The sequence below is a fragment of the Drosophila navojoa genome, chromosome X (genome assembly GCF_054131105.1).
Source record: "Drosophila navojoa isolate 15081-1374.11 chromosome X, UAZ_NAV_1.0, whole genome shotgun sequence".
In the NCBI taxonomy this organism is placed as follows: domain Eukaryota; kingdom Metazoa; phylum Arthropoda; class Insecta; order Diptera; family Drosophilidae; genus Drosophila; species Drosophila navojoa.
The window spans coordinates 29,070,461-29,095,689 of NC_142895.1; the positions used below are offsets into that span (position 1 = coordinate 29,070,461).

At 36.3% G+C, this 25,229-nt stretch overlaps 5 long non-coding RNA genes across 5 annotated transcripts in view; 2 read left to right on the forward strand and 3 right to left on the reverse strand.

Moving 5' to 3' along the window:
- The window catches only part of LOC149090788 (uncharacterized), a 178,474-nt gene that overhangs the window by 39,271 nt on the left and 113,974 nt on the right, over positions 1-25,229 (reverse strand). The gene's annotated exons all lie outside the window — the stretch shown is intronic.
- The window catches only part of LOC115565530 (uncharacterized), a 184,163-nt gene that overhangs the window by 9,204 nt on the left and 149,730 nt on the right, over positions 1-25,229 (forward strand). The gene's annotated exons all lie outside the window — the stretch shown is intronic.
- Positions 7,346-25,229, forward strand: part of LOC149090791 (uncharacterized) — a 167,107-nt gene continuing 149,223 nt past the window's right edge. Inside the window, exon 1 of the long non-coding RNA XR_016197546.1 lies at positions 7,346-7,402. This is a non-coding gene — a long non-coding RNA (uncharacterized LOC149090791). The remainder of the gene's footprint in view (positions 7,403-25,229) is intronic.
- Positions 10,368-13,221, reverse strand: LOC149090792 (uncharacterized). The gene is made up of 4 exons (XR_016197552.1): positions 11,933-13,221; positions 11,449-11,672; positions 10,756-10,998; positions 10,368-10,657 (listed from the first exon to the last, which is right to left on the reverse strand). It is a non-coding gene; the product is annotated as an uncharacterized LOC149090792 (long non-coding RNA).
- LOC149090793 (uncharacterized) lies at positions 16,960-21,950 on the reverse strand. The gene is made up of 2 exons (XR_016197365.1): positions 21,548-21,950; positions 16,960-21,001 (listed from the first exon to the last, which is right to left on the reverse strand). It is a non-coding gene; the product is annotated as an uncharacterized LOC149090793 (long non-coding RNA).

Genomic DNA, 25,229 nt, shown 5'->3' on the forward strand with positions numbered 1-25,229 from the left:
TGCGATATTTTGCTGGGTATCTTCTGCCCAAACTGTTGCAGCAAAACACTGATTGCGAAGTTTGTACAAATCTTCTAAAATCATCTGACGAAATGCAGTGTTCTTCTGAGTATTTGATACTCAATAAAAATTTTCATTACATAAATAGATATCTTAAATTGAAGGCCCCTTCCGACCATTTTTACAATTTGATAAAGCTGCATTTCGAAACATTTAGGACAATTTTCGAAAAGAAGCCATACATCGCTCGCATTAAAGAGAAAATTGTTCTGTACTGCATGCACGCTACAGCAAAATCATCTTTAGATAAGGAATGGTTTTCCCCCACCCATCCTTGCTGCCAGCACCGAAAATTTATTATTGATCAGTTTGTTTTAATTTTAATTAGGAAAAATTGTAAGTGGCAAACCGAAAAGATTGTTGGTAAAATCAACATAAATAAACGTAAATTAAAAATAATTAAAGAATAGGTAGTTAACTATATATTGGCGCGATTCTTAATAATAGCAATAACTTTTAACACTTCCTCCGCGGAGCTGATCAAAAGTCGTCCGCACAATTAAAAGCCCTTGGCAGGCGCAAGTCAAATTCATGTGTTATAGACATTCATATGTGCATACATATGTACGTACATATATGTATACGCACGTACATTATTAACAGCACAGGGCAGCAATAATAAAGATTTGCACATATGCATGTATGTGTGTATGTGGATATGTATACATGTAAGTAAAAACAATAACAATAAATAACAAAAACAAAACATAACAAAAAAATTTTATTTTTACATAATCATTGTAAAATCTTTCAACAGTGTGGTATACTCATCAGAAGGCCAATGTGATCGTCGCCAGGGAATTTTCATTTTTGTATATATATGTATATGTATATATATACATACATACATATGTACATATTGATCATATAATTTAAACTTTTATTAATAAATAATCTTTGTTTTTGTTGATTTGTTGATACGTGTTGAATGTTATGTTTTTTAATTTTATATTAATTATTTTATTTCTAATTATATTAAATTAATGATATGAAATTAAACAAATTCTTATTTGAAACAATTGTTTTTATAAATTAATGACTTGTAACGAGTTACGTTATCAAGCGCAGATGGTAGAATAGGAGGATTAGAGCAGTGCACGCGCTGGATCCGGCCAATGGGTCATCGGGAGAAGGGAAGGGGGTAAGAAGAGGGGAACTGCGACTCCTAGCGCTGCTAAAATATATTTATTAATATAAATCGCGTGCAAACGATTATCTTCGGCCACTTGCTTAGAAGAGAGAAAAGAAGAGAGAGAGAGATAGAACAGATTTAGACACACACAAACATACCTGTCCAAGCTGGGTCTCGCTGCGCAAGCAAATATGTGCCTGCTCAGCGAACGTCGGCCTTAGATATTAAGGCGACCGACCGTGCCCACCCTACCTTGGTCGCTGGCTACCTGCCTATATTCTCAGCGACCCCTTTCCCAGCTTGGAGAGCTAAAAACCTATAGGAACGCGCCGCATGGCCCCAAAATAAGGAAACTTAATTAAGCTTCATTGGATTTAATCTTAACAAAATAATCATACATATTTAGTAGTTTTGAGCATGAAGAATAAGTAAATATAAGGAGACGAAAAAAAAAGCTTTTGGGGAGCTTTTTCTCTCAGCCTTAAACCAGCTGATCGAAATGGGGAATGGAGAAGTGGAATAGAGAGGTTAATAATTATGCATTAAGTTCTTTCTTTTTATGCAGCGGGTGTTAATACCGCTGACGGAGAGTAAAAAAAAATAAATATGGAAATTGTTAAATATATAATATAGCTCCACTTACGGTGCTGTCCCGCGATGAAAGCGCTTCCATTTCGGTTTGGCTGCAAGCTGTGCTAACAAAAAAAATATATATGCAACTACAAAAAAAAAATATAATGCACAAAATGCGAATGGGAAATGTTCATCGGGAGGAGGTGGAGGTTAAGCTTAATGACTAATATTATTTTTAAATTATTCTACTATTTAATTATTATTTTGTTCATAGTGAAGTGCAAACAAAAAAGATAGACTCTGTCCCTATAATGCAAATTAACACATCAATATTCGCCAAAAGTTGGCCTTCTTAAATAAAATGGGCAATGATTATTGTGCAACAGGTGCAGGTGTGGAGATATAAGATGCGGTATTCTGCGGCACTGCTTAAATGTGTTTGTGCGCAGAGGCTGCCATCCAAATAGCACGATGTGTATATCTAGTATGCGCGGATGCACGTCGGCAAAAAAAAGAATTAAAATTTTTGCTGGGTGCCAAACCTGCAAAGAGGTTTGTGCGAAATAATGTTAGGCATTTAATCTGACTTATGGAAATGCCACTACTTTCTTCTTACCGAATTCATTAGTTTGGCACTTGCACAAAAGAAATAGTACTTTAAATTAAAAATTTAACTTTAATATTAAATTTTCACTATGGCACAGTGTGATTTTTGCACAACCTTTTCAGTCGGTGGTTCAGATTGGAAAAGAAAGAGGAAAATATGGCCGATCCCATGAAGCGGCAAGTCATCGCTTGGGAACAGTTTTTTATGGCCTAGGTGAGAGTGACAATTTCTCCTGTTAAATCCAGATTTGGGATTGCCACATCCGTGATCGCGTGATCAACTTTTCCAAGCCACTCCAAGCTCAGCGGATTGCCTACTTTTAGGCTGTTTTTTTTTTCTATTCCAGCGCCACTACAGACTTCAATAGGCAAGCACACGATCATTGATAAAAAATAAAAGGTACTTACATAAATAGACAAGCGATTCTGCAATTCGAGCCCTAATTCGGTCAACCAATTCTAAGTTGAGGTAGGCACACGCCAATGTTCATGTCCCATGCATACACACATGCACATACACACACGCACATGTAAAGGCAAATATGCAAACAAATGCTTGCTTCTACAAGTGCTAATCCATCACATCGCATGCTCATAATACATGTAGCAACGGAGACTGTGTGTGTGCATGCTCTTCGCGAAAACATTTTGATTATGAGCATCAACACTTTCATACCCTTTTTAGAAATAATCATGAAAAAGCTAGCATTTTGTATGAACGTGGCACACGCTTTACAAATTTCGGTATACCCTTCACTTAAAAGGAAAGAGCTGGGATCGTCGCGGACAAAAATTTCAATTTTGTGCGCGGCTGAGAGTGATGATTTCAGCGACCATAGAGAGCAAATACGAAGTATAGCGGTCGACCAACTTAACAGTTTCGAGCTGTAGAAAAATTTGTTCTATATGTCTAGTCTATGTGTTCTCTGGTCAGTGATTACATTTAGCTAGAATGCAAGCGAACTTATAGCAGAATTGGTTAGATTCGATATTTTTTCGATTTTCCAATATCATGTTTACATTGGTAGAGAAGTTCTGGGCCAAGGTTTTTAATTATAAAGACTCGGCCTTCACTAATCTTTATGAACCCTTCGAGCAGAGCAAATGATATTTCAATATAATGCACACACACACACGCACATACAAACAAACACAAGCACACACACGCACATATACAGACGATTGCGCTTGGGCTGCGCTGCAGTGTTGGCAATATAAATAAAAATTTGTTGAATAATTTAATTTCTAGAAATACGATTTTAATGAAACAAGAAGTTTAATACCAAGAACTTTCGATAAACTGTATAAATGATTTCTCCAAGTCATTCAGTCTCGAAATTGCACACTTACCAGTTTTTTACAGAAAAAAACAAGACGCACGCGTCATGACAGGGCCAAAGAGAGCGTATACACAGAATTAAAAATAGTTTACACTCATTATACCCTGAAGCCATTGAAAATGGGAAATCAGGGTATAATGGTTCTGTTAAAAGTATGTAACAGGCAGAAGGAGGCGTGGCAGACCCCACAAAGTATATATATTCTCGATCAGGGCGACAAACTGAGTCGATTTGGCCTTGTCTGTCCGTATGTATGAACGCGTCGATCTCTAAAGATATATGAGCTAGAGGCTTCAAATTTTTATACTCATTCACGAAGTGAATTAGTATATTGGTTTTGTGCAATGTCCGTCGTGTCTGTCCGTATGAACGCAGTTCATTTCGCCGCTATTGAAGCTAGAGACTTGAAATTTGGAACACATACTCGTGTATAACTCCGATCTATAAAGTGTTAAAATTCCGATCCGCCCACTAGGGGCGTGGCAAATCGGAAAATGCATTTTCCGATATACCAGAAATCATGTTAGTTGAAGAGCTAGAAAGTTGAAATTTGGTATGTAGATCCGCGTTGATCCCTCAATTCCAAAAAGCTATGGTGGATATATCTACGTCCATTGGGGGCGTGGCAAATCAGATAAAACTGTATCTCATAAAGTTCTAAAGCTAGAGCGTTGAAATTTCGCACGTGAGCTAATGCTATAATTCTATAATGACTGATTAAAAAATTATATGTCTACGCCTACTGGGGGCGTGGCAAATCGGACCTGAATATATAGTGATTTTTCAAATTTGGCTATATTTTAGGCACTATTGAAGCCAGAGATTTGAAATTTGGTATATATACGCGAGTTGACCTCTCAAGTCCAACAAGCTATAGTGGATATATGTGCGCCCAAAGGGGGCGTGGCAAACCGCAAAACTTTATATCTCCTACAGTTTAGGAGCTAGAAGTTTCAAATTTGGATAGTTGAGTTACTGGTAACCTCCTCTATCGATGCCCCAAAAATAATTGTCACGCCTCTTTGGGGGCGTGGCATATCAAAAATACCCTGTAATTTTCAAATTTTTTGAGCGTAAGCATTCAAATTTTGCATTTACGTTACCGTTAGCTCTTTCTAAGAACTGGCCAAAAATGAGGTGTCTACGGGCGTGGCAATCGGCATTTGTAGTATCAAATTGCGACATTTATATGCTTGAGCTATCTATGTATGTACATGTATATACAAATAGGCTTAATAGGCATTGATAACACGGAAGGAAACATTTTTATAAAATTTAGATATTTAAAAAATATAAAAGAAGCTAAAATAACAAAATTTGCAATTTACAAAAAAGAGTTTTCCGCGGGATTTGAACTCGCACCCAAGCCATGTTTGTCAAAATAACAAGCACAAATTTACCCGGCGCCTTTGCCAACAGCGCTACCGCCTACTGTGAACAAACATATTTAAAATGAAATCCCAAAATGAGATTCTTGTTATGACGCATTATAGAAAAGAAGAGCCAGAGTAGAGGATGATAAATTTGCATTACATACACATACGAATGAGCGCGTGCATAAGAAAGGCTGGAATGCTTGATGCTACATATGCGTGAGGACTTATGTACATACATATACATGCATAAATGGGTACATACACACATGAGGGCTTTTTAAGAAGAAACAAATTTAAACTTATAAAATTGTTCAATTAGAAAAAAGAATAAAATAAATATCTATTTTATAAAAAACGAAATATGTATGAAAAAAAACACAACCTTAATGGGGACTTGAACCTCCGCCGCTGTAACATAACTTGCGACGCCTTTAGCGCCCACGTTATCGCTTTGCTTTACAGACTGGTAGCTAAAATACAATAAGCTAATAACAGAGCGTCATCTGACAAAACTACAACAACAGCTAGAAAATCCAGAAATCATCGCAATTCTTAGAATGCTAAAAAGCGCGCTTTTGTAATGTAAGCAAGCGCTAAAGAATCTGCAATAGGTGTGACCGAAAGCTATCAACGAAAATTACCATACATTTGTACTCAAAAAGTGCACGATCAATATAATAATTATCGATTACTCGATAAAAATTACCAAAAGCTACAATATAATCAAAAAGCATAATTGTTTTGTACTAATTTTTTTTTAAAGCCAAATTAAATTAAATTTACAAAGGGACTGTGAATGAGTATTCCGCAGTCGGTAGCGCCCGACTGCAACGTTCTTACTTGTTTTTAAATGTCTGTGTATAGCGCGCATATCGAGTTTATCACTAAAAAACGATAACTCAATCCGATATTTTTTATCGATAAAAAACCTAAAGCTAGAGTGTTCAAATTTTAAATATACATAAGACGCATTTAACAATTTCGGTTTTTGTTAAAATTTTCCAACCGCCCCTATATCCACCCCCTCACCATCATCTTTGTAGAAGTATATCAAATACTAGAGACTTGTGCTTCGGTATACACATACATTTAAGCATCATGTTACGTTCTGAAAGTTTCATTACGATCGTACGTCTTGAAATTAAATTTTTCAACAAATAAGTTCTCATAATATCGCCAAAAGTGCAGCGCAGCCCAAGCACAGTCGCCTGTATATGCGTGTGCGTGTGTGTGTTTGTTTATATGCGTGTGTGTGTCCGATTTATTATTGAAATATCAGTTGCTTGGAGGGCTCAGGGGATCTCGTAGTCGAGCAGTCTCGACTAGAGCTTTCTTACTTAAGTTTGTTTGCATTCTATCTAATAAGCAGTAAACCAGTCCTGCAAATAACAATTTCCCAGATCATTTGTAATTGTTGATTCAAGATACATACTCCTGGATTGCAAAAAGCTCTTCGAGACAAATAACCTATAGAAAATTAAATGAATGCAAAATTGATAGATGCATATACATATGTATATATTTATATATAGTTTGTGTTCGTGAAAACAATAAATACTATAATTCCCTGTTCGTCTCAAATTTGTGTAAGTTTATATAATGTCTCTGGATTGCGCCATACTGATTTTTATTATCTTTTTTAATATATATATATATACACACCATTGAAAATATCTATAGAAATAGCAGTTATGCAGAATCGAAGAGCTGTAGAAGGAACTTAAATTGCACTTGGCGTTAGCTATAACCGTCGAAAGCTGCCACGAGACAACAATTTTGCAAGAACTGTTTTCTGATGATAATATTCAACTACCAGTTTGATTTTAAAAATACCAAATTTTCCGCCAGCAGCTAATTTACAATATTTCCTGCATTCGGCAGTTGAAAAAGACAAGATCTGACCAGTAAAAGGCCAAGTTAGCAACCCTAAATAATTTATAATACTTTTTCTTTTGAATTTAAACCCTATTTCTTAATTTATCCTACAGCTTGCTACATATTTGAAATTGGTAGCATATTTATCGTACGAAATCCGGCACCAGCGAACTCCCAGTCGTTCAGTCTCGAAAGTGCACACTTACCAGTTTTTTACAGAAAAAAAAAACAAGAAGTTTAATGCCAAAAACTTTCGATAAACTGTACAACTGGGAGAACCCAGTGACGGTTCATTAAACCCTGCTGCAGCTCTGTTGTGCGCGTTTGTACCACTCTCGCCATGCTTGAACCATTTGAGAATTGTATAGTCGCTGCTTTTGTAAAAAGAATCAGTGTTGCCGAATCAGCTATTTTGTAGCTAGATCTGGCTACATTTTAAGGTCGATTGCCACATAAAAATTTTCAAACGAATTATAAAAGCGACAATGCTGAAAATGACGAGTTGGTGGTCACAGATGAAATATCATTAGAGTTAAATTTATAAAGTTGACTTTCTATGAAAAAACAGCACTGTTTCCTTATCTGCTACGTTTTCAGCTATTTTAGAAGAAAGTTGGCTACTTTTAGCTACTTTCAGCCCTCGGTTTTGTTACCTTTGCTGAAAAAGTTTCGGCAACACTCTGAGAGCACAAAAACGAGTGAAGTAGCACTTACCTTTTGAGTGGTTGCTAATGCTATGCTTTTCAGCCTCATCGGAGTACTATTAGACGTGGAGACTTCAGATTTACTGTGTTTATACATATGATGAATACAAACATTTTTTAATCAACAGATTTTGGATACCACGCCCCCTTCGCCCCCAATTGGTAAAAAACGTATTTCAAGTACTAGAAATGGAATGTACACACATTTTGACCATATAATTACGCCCTGAAAAGATTATTAAGATCGTATGTTTACAAAAGAAGTTATTCACCAAGTAAATTCTCATACTATTGCCCACACTGGAGCGCAGCCCAATCGCAGTCGCTGCTTACTGCGCAGTTAGCAGAGCGCGGGCGCGTGAGGGTGGATGCATGTGTATATATGTGTGCGTGCATAAAAGAAGTGCAGAATGATAAGAATATCAGCTTGGAGGGTTCAGGGTATCTCCTAGTCGAGCAGTCTCGACTAGAGTCTTCTTACTTGTTTAGTTAACCATTGAGAGAAACCAGTTTAAGGACGGTAGCTCCGGGAAACTATCTACATCTGGGCATCGAGAAATATGTACAAAGAAATCTTGTCGCATGGTCTTTGTTCAAGACAGTGAAGTTTGCATGATTGGAACATTTTTAGGAAATGAAAAACCTGCTAATCCAATCCTGCTAATGTCTTCAATGATTTTGCTCAGGAGTTACAACGTATAGATTTAGACGGTATAAGGGTAGGAACAACTAAAGTAAAAGTTAAATGCAAGTTATTTATATGCAATGCCCCTGTTAAAGCTTTTTTAAGTGGCTTAGAAGGTCATTCATCCTTCAATGAATGTATGAAATGCACGCAAAAAGGCACTCGAATAGGAAATTTCACAGCATATTCTACAAGCAGAGTCGTTAAAATATCTGATAGTGACTACACGTCAAGGACATATGTTGATCATCGCTAAAACAATTTCCTTTCGAATAAAATGGTTTTAGAGAAACTAGTAATCGGTATGATTACACAGTTTCCTTTAGATGCAATGCATCTAATAGACTTAGGAGTTGCAAAAAAAAATTTAAAGTTCATTTACAATAATTCAGTCAAAAATTGCAAATTTTCCAGTGAGCCATTCAAGTCGGTACAATGACCGCCCTAAGACCCACGCCAACCGGCTCGCAAGAAAACTGCCAAGCTCGAGACCCATTTGCAGGTTAAAAAGACGACATTTCGCAAACCTACGCTCTACTTAAATTAGTAGATAACTTAATCCTGTGATGCTAAGTATGCTTCAAGGGAGATAGTAGAGTAAAAAGTATTCAAATGAGACTGAAAAAAAACAAATACCATAGGATATAAACTTTTGCGGTTTGCCACGCCCCCTGTGGGCGGACAGTCCGAGTATATATACAAAATTTAATTTAAGCTAAAGTGTCCAAAATATAGTAGAATTTTAAAAATCATTATATCTTAAGGTGCGATTTGCCACGCCCCTAAGAGGCGTAGACATATAATAATCAATCTTTGTAGAATCAAAACATTAACTCACGAGCAAAACTTTAACGTTCTTGCTATAAAACTCTAGGAGATACCGTTTAATCATATTTGCCACGCCCCTAATGGGCATAGATATATCCGCCATAGCTCATACGGATGATCGACGCGGATCTACATTCCGATTTTTAGCGGATTGGTAAAATTGTAACATTTCATAAATCGGAGATACACACGAGTATCTGTTCCAATTTTAAGTCTCTACATTTAATAGCGCATAAATAAACTGCGTTCATACGGACAGACGTGAAGAAGTGAGACATACATCAGGTGTCTTCAACTAGGTTTAGTGGATGGAAATGTCACCTTTTCTAACTCGATTAAACTGCCTCTGTATATCCCGGTATACGCAATAATAACCGGTGGTGTGAGCGTGGACACGCCCGTATGCTTCGGCATTCACGACGGGGGTAGTGAGTAGCCTCTACTCCCCAACCAATGCGTGTTAAGTTTTGCATGATGCCACAGGAACTGGACTCCATTGATTTATCAATGGTATATTGATTGCTGCCAATAAGGTCAACGAAATCATGGATAATGTTAGTTTCTGAGGCATATTGTGCAAATTGATTAAACTTCTTGGTAGGTAATGTTTCATTTTTTTCTAAAATATTTTTGTATACAATATTCTCTGCAATAATTTTATAGAATACAAGGCTTTCTGTAATAGGATCAGGGAAGGTACGAATGAGAAATCTTGTCAAACTCAGAAGATTTCTCATTCGTACCTTCCCTGATCCTATTACAGAAAGCCTTGTATTCTATAAAATTATTGCAGAGAATGCGGACAGTGAAGAGTTACGAGCATTATTTACAAGATTTGGAAATCCACAGCTTGCAGCGCCAACATTAACAAATTTTACAAAACTATTAGAGGATCCTTTGTCCCTCAATATTCAGAAAGGAATCAGTGTGAAGACACTTCTAAAAAATGAAATTAAAAAGCAATTACTAGAAAATATAGGCTCAATAAAAAATGAGATTGTAGCTTTATCAGCTAGGTACATGCGATATAATGAAGACTCTCTAAATAATTATCTCTACCAGATTAACCCACTGTTCCCTCGATTCTTGTCAGAGTTCAAATCTGCCTCATTTTTCGGAATCGCTGACTCAGTCTTGGGTCTGTTTCAGAATTCAAAGACGATCCGTAAATTTTATTCAAGACAATTGGGCAGAGAAGTGGATTTAACAATTTTCCGGGGGGAGCTGATCTCATTGACTACATTAATAAAATTTGGACTAAACCATGACGGCCCGGATGCACTCTGGGAGTGTTCAAGCACACATGCTGACAGACTTCGGTTAATGTCCTGGGGAAGACCGGTAATAGGGGCAACAATTCCACACCCTGGAGAGATGATTGGTCAGGTCTACCGAAAAGATCCAACTTGCCAAGGTTGTCAAGATCACACAATATCCCGCATGTTTGTTTCTGTCATATTACCCTCTGGGCTTCATGACTATTGGGATAAAAGGGGTCCTCTATCAGCATATTTAGGATCCTCCACTTCGGAATCAACCAGCATATTGCGCCCATGGGAAAAGGAAACAGACTTACCTGTTATACGGAGAGCAGCTGACATGAGGAAGGCAATCGGATGGTTCATCAAACATGGATCTAACTTGGCAGACGCAATAATTAAGAATCTAGAGTCCTTGACTGGGGAGGAGTGGGACTCATCAGGTCCTGGATTTTTTAGAACAGGGTCAGCCTTACATAGATTCTCCTGTTCCAGACAACCTAGTGGAGGCTACTCCGCACAATGTCCTGTCACGGTCGCCATGTAATAATAAAAATGAACTGATCGGTTGTGTTGTCATTTAGCGAATGATTTATTCAATTATAAAAGGTTTCGTCTTAGCCTAAATACATAAAGTTTACATAAAGAATTCTGTCGCTAAAAGCAGCGGCAGAATGGGAGTATATAGCATGTGGTATGTGTGTGTATATATGTTTGTATGTATATGCATAAGGCATATACATTTTAGCGTTTAAGCTGCGGCGTAACAATGCTTACGTTGCAGATCCCACGCTGCAGGCCGGTCTATACATAAGTGACCGATCATATTACGGCACTTATGTATAGCTGTTAAAGTATAAATAAAGCAACAAAGTGTTGCTATGTTGTGGGCATGATAATGTTCGGGCATATGTAAGATCATATATTGTGTACACTACTATACTGTGATCATATGCTTATATGTATATCATACAACATACTACAATATATACATAAGCAAAAGAACATACCTTAATCGGTCGATGTATTCAAAAAATGGAATTCGACTCTTTTAATGATGACAAAATTATTCAAGCTGAAGGGATTTCCGAATACGCAGTCCAATGTTTGCGTTGACTTCGATTGGGATTGGATGGATGCATGCATTGCCGCATACAAAGAGACGTATGATGCCACCTTAAAGCCACAGAAGAGAAATTTAGTTTTTAGTGCATTCTTTATTTTATGGATGGAACTGCAATTAAAGTGAGACAATAGTCAAAACTTCATTAACATAAGATTATCAGCACAAATAAAATAAATAAAGTTAAGAGAAATAAATTGACAGAAAACAAAGCATTGATATGCAATATACAAAATGTAATATAAAATACATGGAAAATGGTTGGCAAAAGAAAATTTAATGAAAATTGCATTTCGTATATTTGGTTTGAAACAAGTAAGCTATAGTACGGTTTAATGCATAGTCTTGTTTCATTTATGTTGGTTACTCACAGTTTTAAGCGATTTGACTTTGAATTGCTTGCTCTGCAGCTATACTTCTCGCACTTTTTGCTGAAATGATTCTTTCGGAATTTTCTTGTGTAATTTAACTTTTTTGTTTGACAACCGAACTTGACAATGTCAGAAATGGAAAACGGATAAATTGACAGACGTGTGAATTTTAAAGGAGATTTTTCGATAAATGCCAATGTGAGGTAAAAAAGTATCGAACCTTTGACAGTAGAATTAAATTTCAGCCGTCAACAATTACAAAATTTGAGAAAAAGTGTAATTTAAAACAAAAATTTAATTTTCTAAAGAGGCTACAATTTCCACTTCTTAGTGTTTTCACATTTATCAGATTGGAGGGTATCTCCTAGTCTAGCAATCTCGACTGGAGTCTTCTTACTTACATATTTAATGAAGTCACCTAAGCTAAAAGAAAAATCGGTAGCTCAGAAGAAAATTTTATCGTGAATTTGCACGATTAAGGCAAATACCAAAACAATATTACAACAGTTAAGCATGGCGGTTTTGGTGTGATGATCGGGGATTGCGTGTCTGCTGCAAGTGTGTGTAGACGGAATGATGGACAAGCATTTGTACCTAAATATTTTAAAAGAGAACCGAAATACTGCAACTACCAAGCTCGTTCACATATCAACATGACAACGACCCCAAGCATTCTGCCCATATAGTCAAAATGGGCAAAAACAAAACAAGCCGACTTAAAACAAGCTCTTATTGAAGAATGGCAGAAAATTAGCGAAACCACTTTTACTTTTACACAAGATGGCTATCCATCGAAAATCTTTTTATGAGGATATTAGAATTTAATGATATTTTTGCTTTGGTCAATGTGCTAAAAATGCTAAATCGCATATAAATTTAATTTGTTTATTACAACATATTAAAATTCCATAGATTTATGAGAGCGTTTCCCGATTTGTTTAAATTCACTTCATTCAGGATGTTGGCTAAAACGTAATTTTCGAGCAGCTGGAGTTTGAAATCGACCGCTCAAACATACGGACAGACGGACGGGCAGGGCTAAATCGACTCAGCTCGTCGCCCTGATCAAGAATATATATACTTTGTGGGGTCTGCCACGCCTCCTTCTGACTGTTACATTGTGAGGCTGCTCGCCGATCACCGCCTCACAAGATTAGTCGATAAGCAGAAATAGGTTTTTTAAGTGGAATTAATGAACACGAAATATGAAGTATTAAATTGAATTTATATAAAATAGGTTTTGAGTTGAATTAATGAAATATGAAATTAATTAACGAAATATGAAGTATAAGTTGGATTTATATGAAGTTAGTCAATAAGCGAAAATAGATTTGCAATTTGAGTTGAATTAATGAAATGTTGAATTGGATTTATATATTTTTTAAAAATACGATAGGTCTTCGGAGAGTTTTGAGCTGAGGGTTGCGTCGCCGACGCCGAGCGCTTTGGACGAGCGAGAGAAAAAAGGGAGAGTTAGTCGGCGTTAAGCAGCAAAGGTCGTCGGACGACGAAGAGTGGTGAAATGAAATTGTGCGGGAAGTTTCTTTGGAGAGTGGTTAGATTAAGCGACTTGTGAAAATAAAGACAATTTAGCTACAGAAACAGAAGAAATTGATCTATTGAGAAAAGCGGCGGAGGCAGATACAGAAGATTGATACAGGATCTGACGGCGGGCGGACGACAGCGAGCGGAGGATTCGATTGTGTAAGAGTTGCACGTGAGTTTCGGTCCCCCATTTTAGTTTTCCCCCCTCTTTACCCATTACCGACCATAGCACTTAAAACAATTTCCCAGATCATTTGTAATTATCTTATCTTATTATCTTTTTTAATATATTTATGTATATATATATATATATATATATATATATATATATATATATATATATATATATATACCATTGAAGGTTCCTAAAATCTATAGAAATAGCAGTTATGCAGAATCGAAGAGCAGTATGATGAACTTAAATTGCACTTGGCGTTAGCTGTAACCGTCGAAAGCTGCCACGAGACAACAATTTTGCAAGAACTGTTTTCTGATGATAATATTTGTTGTGGAATAATCTCGAAAAACTCATCATCAACATCAAGTAAGCATTTGACCTAACGGTAAACACAGTCGTCGGCTGATCGCACATTTGCCTCTAGAATAAGAAACCGAATGTTCTGGATTATGTACATGCATACATTCCATATGAAATAGACGTAAACATAGAAGCATAAGGAGACATCCAGAACATTCGATACGTAATAGAAGTAAGTATATAAGCATGCTGTAAATCGAGCCAGAGTCCATTCTGTAAGTTCATTGTGTAAGATCAATGTCAGTGTGTCGGCTCGGTCAGTTAAGTTCAAATCGTCGCGGTACGTGAAGTAGTGTACTTGTTACTGAATACTTTTGTTGTGTTAAATAAATTTATTGCGTTGCACCTACATATACTGTGTTTCATTTAAGATAACCCACCCTCAAAAGTATTCAACTACCACCAGTTTGATTTTAAAAATACCAAATTTTCCGCCAGCAGCTAGTTTACAATATTTCCTGCATTCGCCAGTTCAAAAAGACAAGATCTGACCAGTAGAAGGCCAAGTTAGCAACCCTAAATAATTTATAATACTTATTATTTTAAATTTAAACCCTACTTCTTAATTTATCCTACAGCTTGCTACATATTTGAAATTGGTAGCATATTTATCGTACGAAATCCGGCACCAGCGAACTCCCAGTCGTTCAGTCTCGAAAGTGCACACTTACCAGTTTTTTACAGAAAAAAAAACAAGAAGTTTAATGCCAAAAACTTTCGATAAACTGTACAACTGGGAGAACCCAGTGACGGTTGATTAAACCCTGCTGCAGCTCTGTTGTGCGCATTTGTACCACTCTCGCCATGCTTGAACCATTTGAGAATTGTATAGTCGCTGCTTTTGTAAAAAGCATCAGTGTTGCCGAATCAGCTATTTTGTTGTTGCCGAATCAGCTATTTTTTTAGCTAGATCTGGCTACTTTTTAAGGTCGATTGCTACAAAAATTTTCAAACGAATTATAAAAGCGACAATGCTGAAAATGACGAGTTGACGGTCAAAGATGAAATATCATTAGAATTAAATTTATAAAGTTGACTTTCTATGAAAAAACAGCACTGTTTCCTTATCTGCTACGTTTTCAGCTATTTTAGAAGAAAGTTGGCTACTTTTAGCTACTTTCAGCCCTCGGTTTTGTTACCTTTGCTGAAAAAGTTTCGGCAACACTCTGAGAGCACAAAAACGAGTGAAGTAGCACTTACCTTTTGAGTGGTTGCTAATGCTATGCTTTTCAGCCTCATCGGAGTACTATTAGACGTGGAGACTTCAGATTTACTGTGTTTATACATATGATGAATACAAACATTTTTTAATCAACAGATTTTGGATACCACGCCCCCTTCGCCCCCAATTGGTAAAAAACGTATTTCAAGTACTAGAAATGGAATGTACACACATTTTGACCATATAATTACGCCCTGAAAAGATTATTAAGATCGTATGTTTACAAAAGAAGTTATTCACCAAGTAAATTCTCATACTATTGCCCACACTGGAGCGCAGCCCAATCGCAGTCGCTGCTTACTGCGCAGTTAGCAGAGCGCGGGCGCGTGAGGGTGGATGCATGTGTATGTATGTGTGCGTGCATAAAATAAGTGCAGAATGATAAGAATATCAGCTTGGAGGGTTCAGGGTATCTCCTAGTCGAGCAGTCTCGATTAGAGTCTTCTTACTTGTTTATTTTTGTGGGTGCATTTACATAAAATAAACATATGTTTTGTTGATTTTGGGCATTGTCTAACACTTAAACTGTAAAACGATTAATCTGTAGTCGGCGATTGCACTGCAGAACGTGTTATTGCGAACTATCTACTTGCGCTAATTATCGTTTTTCGATTTATTTAAAAATAATATTAATTAAACGTGTGCATTGTGTTAATTAACTTGGCTGATCAGTTCAGAGTGACAATAAAATACGGTTATACCGATAAAATTGTGTTTTTGACAAAAAAAATTATTTAACCAATTCGCTAGAAGTTTTTCGGCAACCAGAGACGTGTCTGTGGGAATGCTGTCTGTTTGGCGCGTAGTAAAACAGCCGAAATTTTTGGTATGTGTTAGTGCATATATTTATACATGTTCATTTTTGTTTATATACATATGTACATATATTTTGTGTGAGAGTGTAACGGACGCCGCGTTACGGCTGAACACTGAGTGTATGTGAAAGTGCGTAAGTATATACATACTATCGGTGTATATAATTACATTTTTAAACAATGCGGTTAGTTAAATATAAATATAACTTTATTATTTATTATTTTATATAATTTTTCAACTCCAATGAACAAGTTTCTTCTTATGATGCAAATTTACAACTAACTCTAATTCTAAGCTTACAATGCAATGCGTCGGCGTTGACAGCTATAAAGCTCCAGCATGGGATGACATTGCCGTTACAAAGCTCTAGGTGGCCTGATCATGCAGTTACCGTTCTTGTAAACAGAGTGGCTTAAGGGAGATTATAAGAGAAATTATGTATGCATACCAAATACTCTAATTGTTGGAGTATGATGAATACGTAACTCCTCCAACCCGAGAATGTAGCCTGTCCTCAGGCGGTACACTTGAAGTATTACCATTCTACATATTGTATCTTGAATTAGTTAACAATTAAGTGGACTTAATTCTAACAATTCATCTTTTTTAGTATTCAATTTATGATTTTTTTTTTTCAATGTTGATTAACATACTTGTTACAAATATAGTGTTTCTGACAATTCGTTCTTTTTCGCAATTTTGTTTTGTTTTTTTTTTGTATTCTTTGCTATTTTCTAATACTAGGTATTAATATTTCGGGTTATTTTAGATGTTCAAATATCAATTCTGAAAAGGTGATGTTAGGTTAATTACATATTTCAAAATGTTTTAATAATAGTAATGGTAATTTATTTCTATTTATTTATTTATTTTATTTTATTTATTTTTTTTTTTTATATTTATTTATTTATTTTATTTATTTTTTTTTTATTGATATGTGGAGTAGGGATATGTGGAATCAATTGTCATCAGTATGAGTCGTACGAACAAGTTCAGGAGGCCTGGTGTGATAGTTGGAGTCATTAATAACCTTCTTACGCATAAATTGATTTTTATGATGAATAAACTCCCTTCCTCTGTTTAATTCGCTAAAGTGTTACTCATCAACAGCCTTAATTTTGGCAGTTTTCTTGAATGGGTTTTGGAGTTTGCCTTTCAATATTGGTGCTTTTTTATATTTTGTATTGACTTCAAAAGATTTTCTATTTTCATTGACTTTATTAATTTTTTGTGTTTTTAAGACTTGATTACTGTATGCAGGGGTGCCTGCAAAAATAAAATAAAATGTGCTATTGTGTTTAATTTTATGATTATAAATGAATAGGATAGTTTCGATTTTCATCTGCTTTTCTTCAACGTAAGTATTAGTATGTATTATTCTAATACGCTCGTTTAAGGTTTTGTGAAATCGTTCAATGTCCGCAACCCCTGTCTTTATTGATGCTAATTCTAATTTAACCTCCTCCGAAGTCAACCATTGTTTAATTGCGTTACTTGTGAAAGCTGAGTCTCTGTCTGCTTTGAGTGTTATCGGCTTGCCCATTTGAGTAAATACTTGTAATAGTGCACGTTTGGCTTCCAGCCAGTCACGGCTTTTCACTTTTACTAACATGACAAATTTTGAATAAATGTCGATACATGTTAGATCAGTTTTATTCTCTGAAATATAAAAGTCTATCATAAATATTTCACGAGGGTTGAATACTTCAGGTGTTAATTCAAATGGGGCGTTTGTATTTCTGTGTTTTGTTTTCGACAATTGGCAAACATCGCATTGATTAATAATGTTTTGTATCAATTTACCAGAATCTGGGAAATAATAACTTTCTTTGAAAAGTCTTAACATTTTTTCTATGCCAGGGTGGATAAGCTTAATATACTGTTTTAATATTAATTCTTTAAATTCAGCGTAACTTTCTATATCTTTCAAATATAATAATGCTCTTACAATGGAAGTTTTTTGGTCATGGACTATCTCCTTGTAAGCTTTTTGGATGATGAGAAAGTCAATATAGAGTGCACTGGATTTAGCAAAAAAGTGGTCTATTAATAATTGCTTTGCAGACTCGAAAGTTATCTCTTCATAATGTATTATAATTTTTTGAAATATTGTTTTATTTTAACTGAAATATTGTCTGTTTTAACCATGATTACTTGTCGAGAGTAATGATTTAGAGCTTTTTCCGTTAAAGGGATTAAGAATGAACTATCCTCTTCCGCACTATGTACAGTTGCACAAGTACTTCCTAACATTACTTCTTAGTGTTGTGATTGAATACGTGAAAGTGCATCGGCTACATAATTGGTTTTTCCTTGGATGTATTTTATTGTAAAATCGTATTCTGATAGGCGAATTTTCCACCTTTGGAGTTTCATGTTGGGATCTTGTATTGAGTGAAGCCAAACCAATGGCTTATGATCACTTAATACCTCGAAAGTCCTACCAAATAAATAGGGCCGAAAGTATTTTGTTGCCCAATAATTCCCTCTCAAAAACTATAGCACAGTTTTGTTCGTGATCGTTTAGTGTTCGACTAGCGAAACAAATAACTTTACCTTCTTGTGACAAAACAGCACCTATTGCTACATTACTAGCGTCAGTTGTGACTTGAAACAATTTTTTGAAATCAGGGCAAACAAGTATTGGGTCACTTGAAATTCGAATTTTTAATTTTTCAAAGGCCTGGAGATAAGCTTCGTTTTTTAAATCAACTTTATTTCCTTTTTTAAGACAATTGGTAATAGGTTTTGCAATTTGTGCGAAATTTGGGATAAATTTCCTATAGTAGCCGCATAATCCAAGAAATGATTTTATTTCTTTTGGACTCTTGGGAAGAGGGAAATATTTAATTGATTTTATTTTATCTTCATTGAGCTTGATGCCATATGGGCTTATAATATGACCTAAAAACTTTGTTTCCCTTTTAAGGAATTCGCACTTATCAAGCTGCAACTTTAGGTTGGCTTCTCTTAATTTGCTAAACACCTTTCTCAACGATTCCAAGTGTTCAGTTAATGATGTCGAGAATACAATGACATCATCGAGATATACTAAACAACATTTATTTATTACCTCTTTCAAAACATTATTCATGCAACGCTGAAAAGTTGCTGGTGCGTTTTTCAACCCAAATGGCATTCGTGTATATTCATAATGTCCATTTTTAGTTGAAAATGCAGTTTTGGTGATGGAATTTGGATCCATTTCTATCTGGTGGAAGCCTTTTGCAAGATCGATTGTCGTAAAATACTGACACCTGCCTAACTTACTTAGAATTTCGTCAATATTTGGGATGGGGAATTTATCGTTTATAGTGATTTCGTTCAATCCTCGATAATCGACGACAACTCGATATTTTTGATTCCCTGAAGCGTCTAGTTTTTTGGGCACAACCCATAAGGGGCCGCAATATGATGAATTACTTTCCCTGATAATCCCTTGTTGAAGCATTTCCTCAACTTGAGCGTCTATTTCTTGCTCGGCGGCGAACGGATAACTGTAAGGTTTTTTGTAAACGGGATTATTGTGAATGGTTTCAATTCAATGTTTGGTTTGATTAGTAAAGCTTAAGATTTGGCCTTCGCGATACTGAATGTCAATAAACTGTTTTAAAAGCTTCAGCAAATTTGCCCGTTCTTCTTCATTGAGGTGATCGAGTCGGTATTGAGGCTGCTCGTCTATTGGATTTTCAATTGCGTAAGTAAGCTCTGGAGTAATTGTGAAATTTTTATTGTTGTCAGGAACATCAAGTTTGTGAGAAATTGTTTTATTGTTTATTATAATTTGATCTCTGGAATAATCGATAATTGAATTAGTTGCCTTTAGAAAATTGCGTCCTAATAATATGTCATAATAGTGTGAAAATGGAAATATGTTAAAATGCTGTTCTACTGGGAAAAGTTCATTACGTTGAACAGTAATTAGTTCGTTCAAATTCACCACTCCTTGCAATGCACGAACTGCTGTAGGCTTTAATGTTATGGGTAGGTTAAAGAAATTCTGGCGCATAATATTAATTGAACTACCTGTATCAATTAGACAACGACAGAGTTTATTTTTAAATTTTAAGGCAATATATTGGTGTGTTGGGAGGCTGATAAACGAAAATTTTCGGCATTATCTTCATCTGGTTGTTGGTATGGATGATTAAGATTCTGATGGTCGGTTTCGCAATAAGGTTCGTCACCATTATTTTGATATTCGCAACTTTGATAATAGTATTGATCAATCGGCATTTCTATATGATGGTAATCATCAATTTCCATCCTTTGATGGCCACTTGTACTTTCACGTTGGCGCTTTTGAGGTTGAGTTAAATTTGGTATCGAGTAATCTTGACTTGACTTTCTATGGGCATCACTTTGTTGAGCTTGTACGAGTTTTTGTTGAAATTCTTTAAATATTTGTGAGTTTTGTGATGGTAAAGAGGGTGGTAAAGAAGGTCGTCCCTGATTAAATGTGTTCTGTCGGACATGGTGCGGTATAAGATATTGATTGCTGACAATTTCGTTAGTTTTTTGCTGAGATGGACTATTATTGTATGAATTCATTTTAGTATTATTTATTTCTTTATTAGAAGGCCTATCAGGATTGATATTTGAATTTGATTTCCTACTATTTTGTACGAGAATTAAGTTTACATTATCTTCATACATGCCTTCTTGTTGGGCAACACATTTTAACTTAGAAATACTAGATACATATATCATGACGTGCTAAAATCATGAGCATACGATCAGGTAATTTTTTATTTATTACATTCTTTAGTGTTTCGTTCATAGCTTGTGTATAATAAAAGTAGTTTACTTCGTCATTTTCTAATGATAATTTGTTTACAATTATGCTGGCTTTGATTTCGAGCTCTTCTACAAACTTACGCAAGCTACCCTGGAAATTAGTATTATAGAGACGGCGAAGCAGCTCCTCGAAAGATATGTGCGGTTTGTACTCGTTGATTAAAGCTGCCCTTAGGGATTTCCAGTTGCTGACACCTTGAAGTCCTACTGCCCTTTGTGCTTGGATACCCAGCAACACCTCTGTCGCTCCAAAGATTATGCTTTGGTGTCTGAGATCATGTGTTGGATAAAGAGCAAGCAGATAATCCAGTCGACGAATAAACGGCCCCAGAGTATCTTCTTGACCCTCGAATGTTGGAATTTGTTTTAATTGCATTAACAATTGATTGAGTTGGCCTTCAGTAAGCATATTTGTGCTACTCCCAGTTGAAGGTAGTTTGTTATGGTTTTCAGTCAGCGACATAATTTATTTATTTTTTTTTTATTACGTGGTCAAATTTTCAATCACGATTTAAATAAGGTTCTTATGCGAATACGGTGGTTTCCACTCAATAATTTTTGTTTGAAATGTTTGTGGCAGTTGATTATAATTTAACTGACGCACTTTTTCACTGTCTTTTATTGGTTCCGCACAATTGGGCGATGGTACTAGTATTTGACCAATCAAATAAAATGACTTTATAGAGTTTATGTTTACCGCGCGTATCCTACCGGCTGCGCCAATTACATTTTTAAACAATACGGTTAGTTAAATAGAAATATAACTTTATTTTAATAGCATTGGAGTTGAACAAGTTTCTTCTTATGATGCAAATTTACAACTAACTCTAATTCTAAGCTTACAATGCAATGCGTCGGCGTTGACAGCTATAAAGCTCCAGCATGGGATGACATTGCCGTTACAAAGCTCTAGGTGGCCTGATCATGCAGTTACCTTTCTTGTAAAAGCTTTAAGTGGCGTGATTCTGCCGTAACTTTGCTTGCGAGCTTTGAGAGTCGTAAGATTAAGCTACAGAGTGGCTTAAGGGAGATTATAAGAGAAATTATGTATGCATACCAAATACTTTAATTGTTGGAGTATGATGAATACGTAACTATATATATATGGAATTGTACAGCGAAATAGAAATTTGTTAAATAGGTCCAATCCTGAATATTCGGAGCAGGAAAAGATTTTTAATTTAGAGTCTCTACGTGAGCGTAGGGAAAGTGAAGAGTACAGTCAATGTGAAAGAAATCGAAATAGACAGAGGAATCAAGTTCACAGGAACAATTTATTAAATAGAATTTGTGATCAAAGCCAAAATACTCTTCTTCGGGCCAATTTGCGCTCAAGTACTCAGACTAGGCAATTAGAACAAACCCAAGATACTTCCCGTCGATCACAACGCCGACAAGACCCAACATATAGGGCATATGAACAGAGACAGAACACAATCGACCACGCAATCCGACGAGCCAATTCTCCGGTGAGGCAACTGGAACAATTGGCTAACACTTCGCGTCGGTCAAGACGCAGACAAGACCCGGTCTACCGGGCAGACGAACAAGAACGAGACACTATACGGCGAGCTCACCGTAGGAATGACATTGGACAGCGCCTTTTAGAAAGGGCAAGAGATAGGAGCCAAAGATCGCAGGTTAGGGATGATCCGATTCGAAAGATCATCGAGCAAGCACGTAATTCTAGTGCAAGGCGTAGTGCTCGCATTCAAGCACGTCAGGAAGCATTTGACGCTAACCGAAGCGTATCACAGCGGGTTAGCCAATATCGCAACAGTATCGACAATAGGGTAGCTGAGAATAGGCGTAACGCAACCAGAAATAGGATGGAACGTTCTATTGCCTTTACAGCAAATAGATCTCAAAATACTAATTGCCCTTTTGATGATCTAATAGCTGCTTTTAATAATACAGTGAAGCAGGGACCTGATCAGGTCAATATTTGTTGCAAAGATTTGTGGTTTCCCCACCAAGTAGACAAAATTTCACGAGAGGCCATTGAAACCAAGTGTAGTGCAGAAGTTTCTTCAGATATTTTATATCTATCATCTAGGTTTCCATCCGAAAATGACAAATATAACTTTTGCAAGACATGTAGTCATAGCATAAAGTTAGGCAAAAAATCAAAAGCTTCCATTACTAATGGCCTAGACTTTCCAGAGCTTCCAAATAGTTTAAAGGGCTTAACGCCGCTAGAGGAAAGGCTTAGCTCCCCACGCCTTCCTTTTATGATCATAAGGTCTCTAGGCCGTCAAAATGCCATTAAGGGAGCTGTGGTCAATGTATCTATTCCTGTGGCCAATGTTGTCACGTCCCTTCCAAGGGCGTTTAGCGAAGCTGAGGCAGTGCAAATCCACTTGAAGCGTAAGATGGAAGCGTAGTCATGATTTCATGACTGAAACCGTTAGGCCATCAAAAGTGACTGATACAATTCGATTTTTAGTCGACACAGAGCTTTACAGGAAGCATCATGTTACTTTTAATGAACAGTGGCTGTCTTCTTTTTCGTCTGACGAAATTCCATTCGTTGCATCAGCTGAAGATAGGGACATAGTTACATAGGACAGAGTTAGTAGAAAGATCTGATCAAGCCTCAACAAACGAGCAGAATTATAGAGAACCAGAAGATATCAACCCAGGAAGCCAGGAAACACTTTTAGCAAATGTCCCTGTAGAAAATATAGCGATGCAAAGAATAGTTATAGCCCCAGCTCAGCGACTATTAGATATGATCGAAGATTGCGATTCAGAGGAGCTGGCCTTCCCTACTATCTTTGAAGGCGTAAAACGAAAGTGTAAGGAGAGTTTTACAACCATAGTTAGATCAGAGCTTAGGAATTTTGATAGAAGAGGTTGTAGAACAGACAAATTATTTCTCAACTACAAGAAGTTTGAAATGATTAATATTAGGAACAATACCTCTATTTGCTTACTTAACCACAGCGCCACTCGCGGCAATACAGCAGCAAACGTTCTTAATAAAGAGCAAATAGATCAATTAGTTCGCCACGATGATGGCTATAGAGTTTTCTAGGAATGTAGATAAAATATATACTTCAGTAGAAGCAGGCTGCTTAAGTTTTGAGATTAAAGCCCGTCTTATTAGAGCCGACCCTGTGACTTGTGCTACGTATTTTGATTTTCACAGCTTTTAAAAGGTTTTAAGATGGAAAATGTTGATTTTGGAAGACATTATGTTTTTTAAGTTTTATTGGCGAATTGAGTTCCAACAGAGAGGCTCCCCCATATCCAAGGGCATGTTTTGGCTGAAAGATGCCCCCAAGCTTGACTATTCTAATGAGTCAAGCATATCTCGAGTAAAATTGTTTATTGATCATTTTACTGACTGTCCGCATATATATGGAGTATCAAATCCACAATCATGGCCACGCATGTAGACGAGAAGTTAGGGCACACAAAATTTGTAGATTCGGTATTCTATACTCTCCTATGACCCAAACTAAAATTTTATTTCCATTTGAAGAGGATGTTAAACATTTAGAAGAGCATCGTAGGAATTTTCAAAAAATTCAGGGCTTCTTGGAGCATTCGTTTGATCGTGAAACCATAGAGTCCTTAAATAATTTTAATAGTTTTTTGTCCCACGATCAGCTTAACCTTAGCTATGAGTGCTAGCATCAAGAAGCCGAAGATATATTTAAAGCGTTCATTCGCTGCTATTAAGCTTAACGCTTACAATAAACATCTTCTCCAACTGCAGCGAGCTAATATAGATATTCAGTTTATATTAGATCCCTATGCTTGCTGCAGTTACGTCGTTAATTATATTAACGAGTCCCAGAGAGGAATTTCAAAATTAATGCGTGAAGCAGCTAGTGAGATTAGTAGGGGCAATGTAACAATCAAGCAACAGTTACAACAAATATGCCACAAATTCATTTCGGGCACTGAAATATCTGCCCAAGAAGCCGTTTACTGCTGTTTAGGTATGCACTTGTCCGAAAGCAGTAACGCTGAGAGAAGCCAATATTTTAGGAAATTAGTTATGTTATATGTCCCATGGAGAGACGAGGAGGTATTACTAGTGAGAAGAGACTGCGAATCGTTTTGTAGTAATAATCAGGAGTTAGTCCAAAGAAAGCGTAGGAAGTATAATAGTTTAGATGATAGTGAGCTTCAGAATGCTCTTAACAACGCAGTGCAGGTAGAGAATGAGGGCAATTTTGAAAATGACGAGGTAGTAGATGACAGGTTTGCCTGAAATAGATCCTAGATTGAATGTCTTAAACATCAATGGCAGGGATGAGAATCAGGATGTAAATAACAACAATATCCGTCTAATTAGGCTTATGCGTTTGTTTTCGTCCGCTAGAATCCAGGATCTAGTCAGATCTTTAAATTTAAAGCAGAAGACT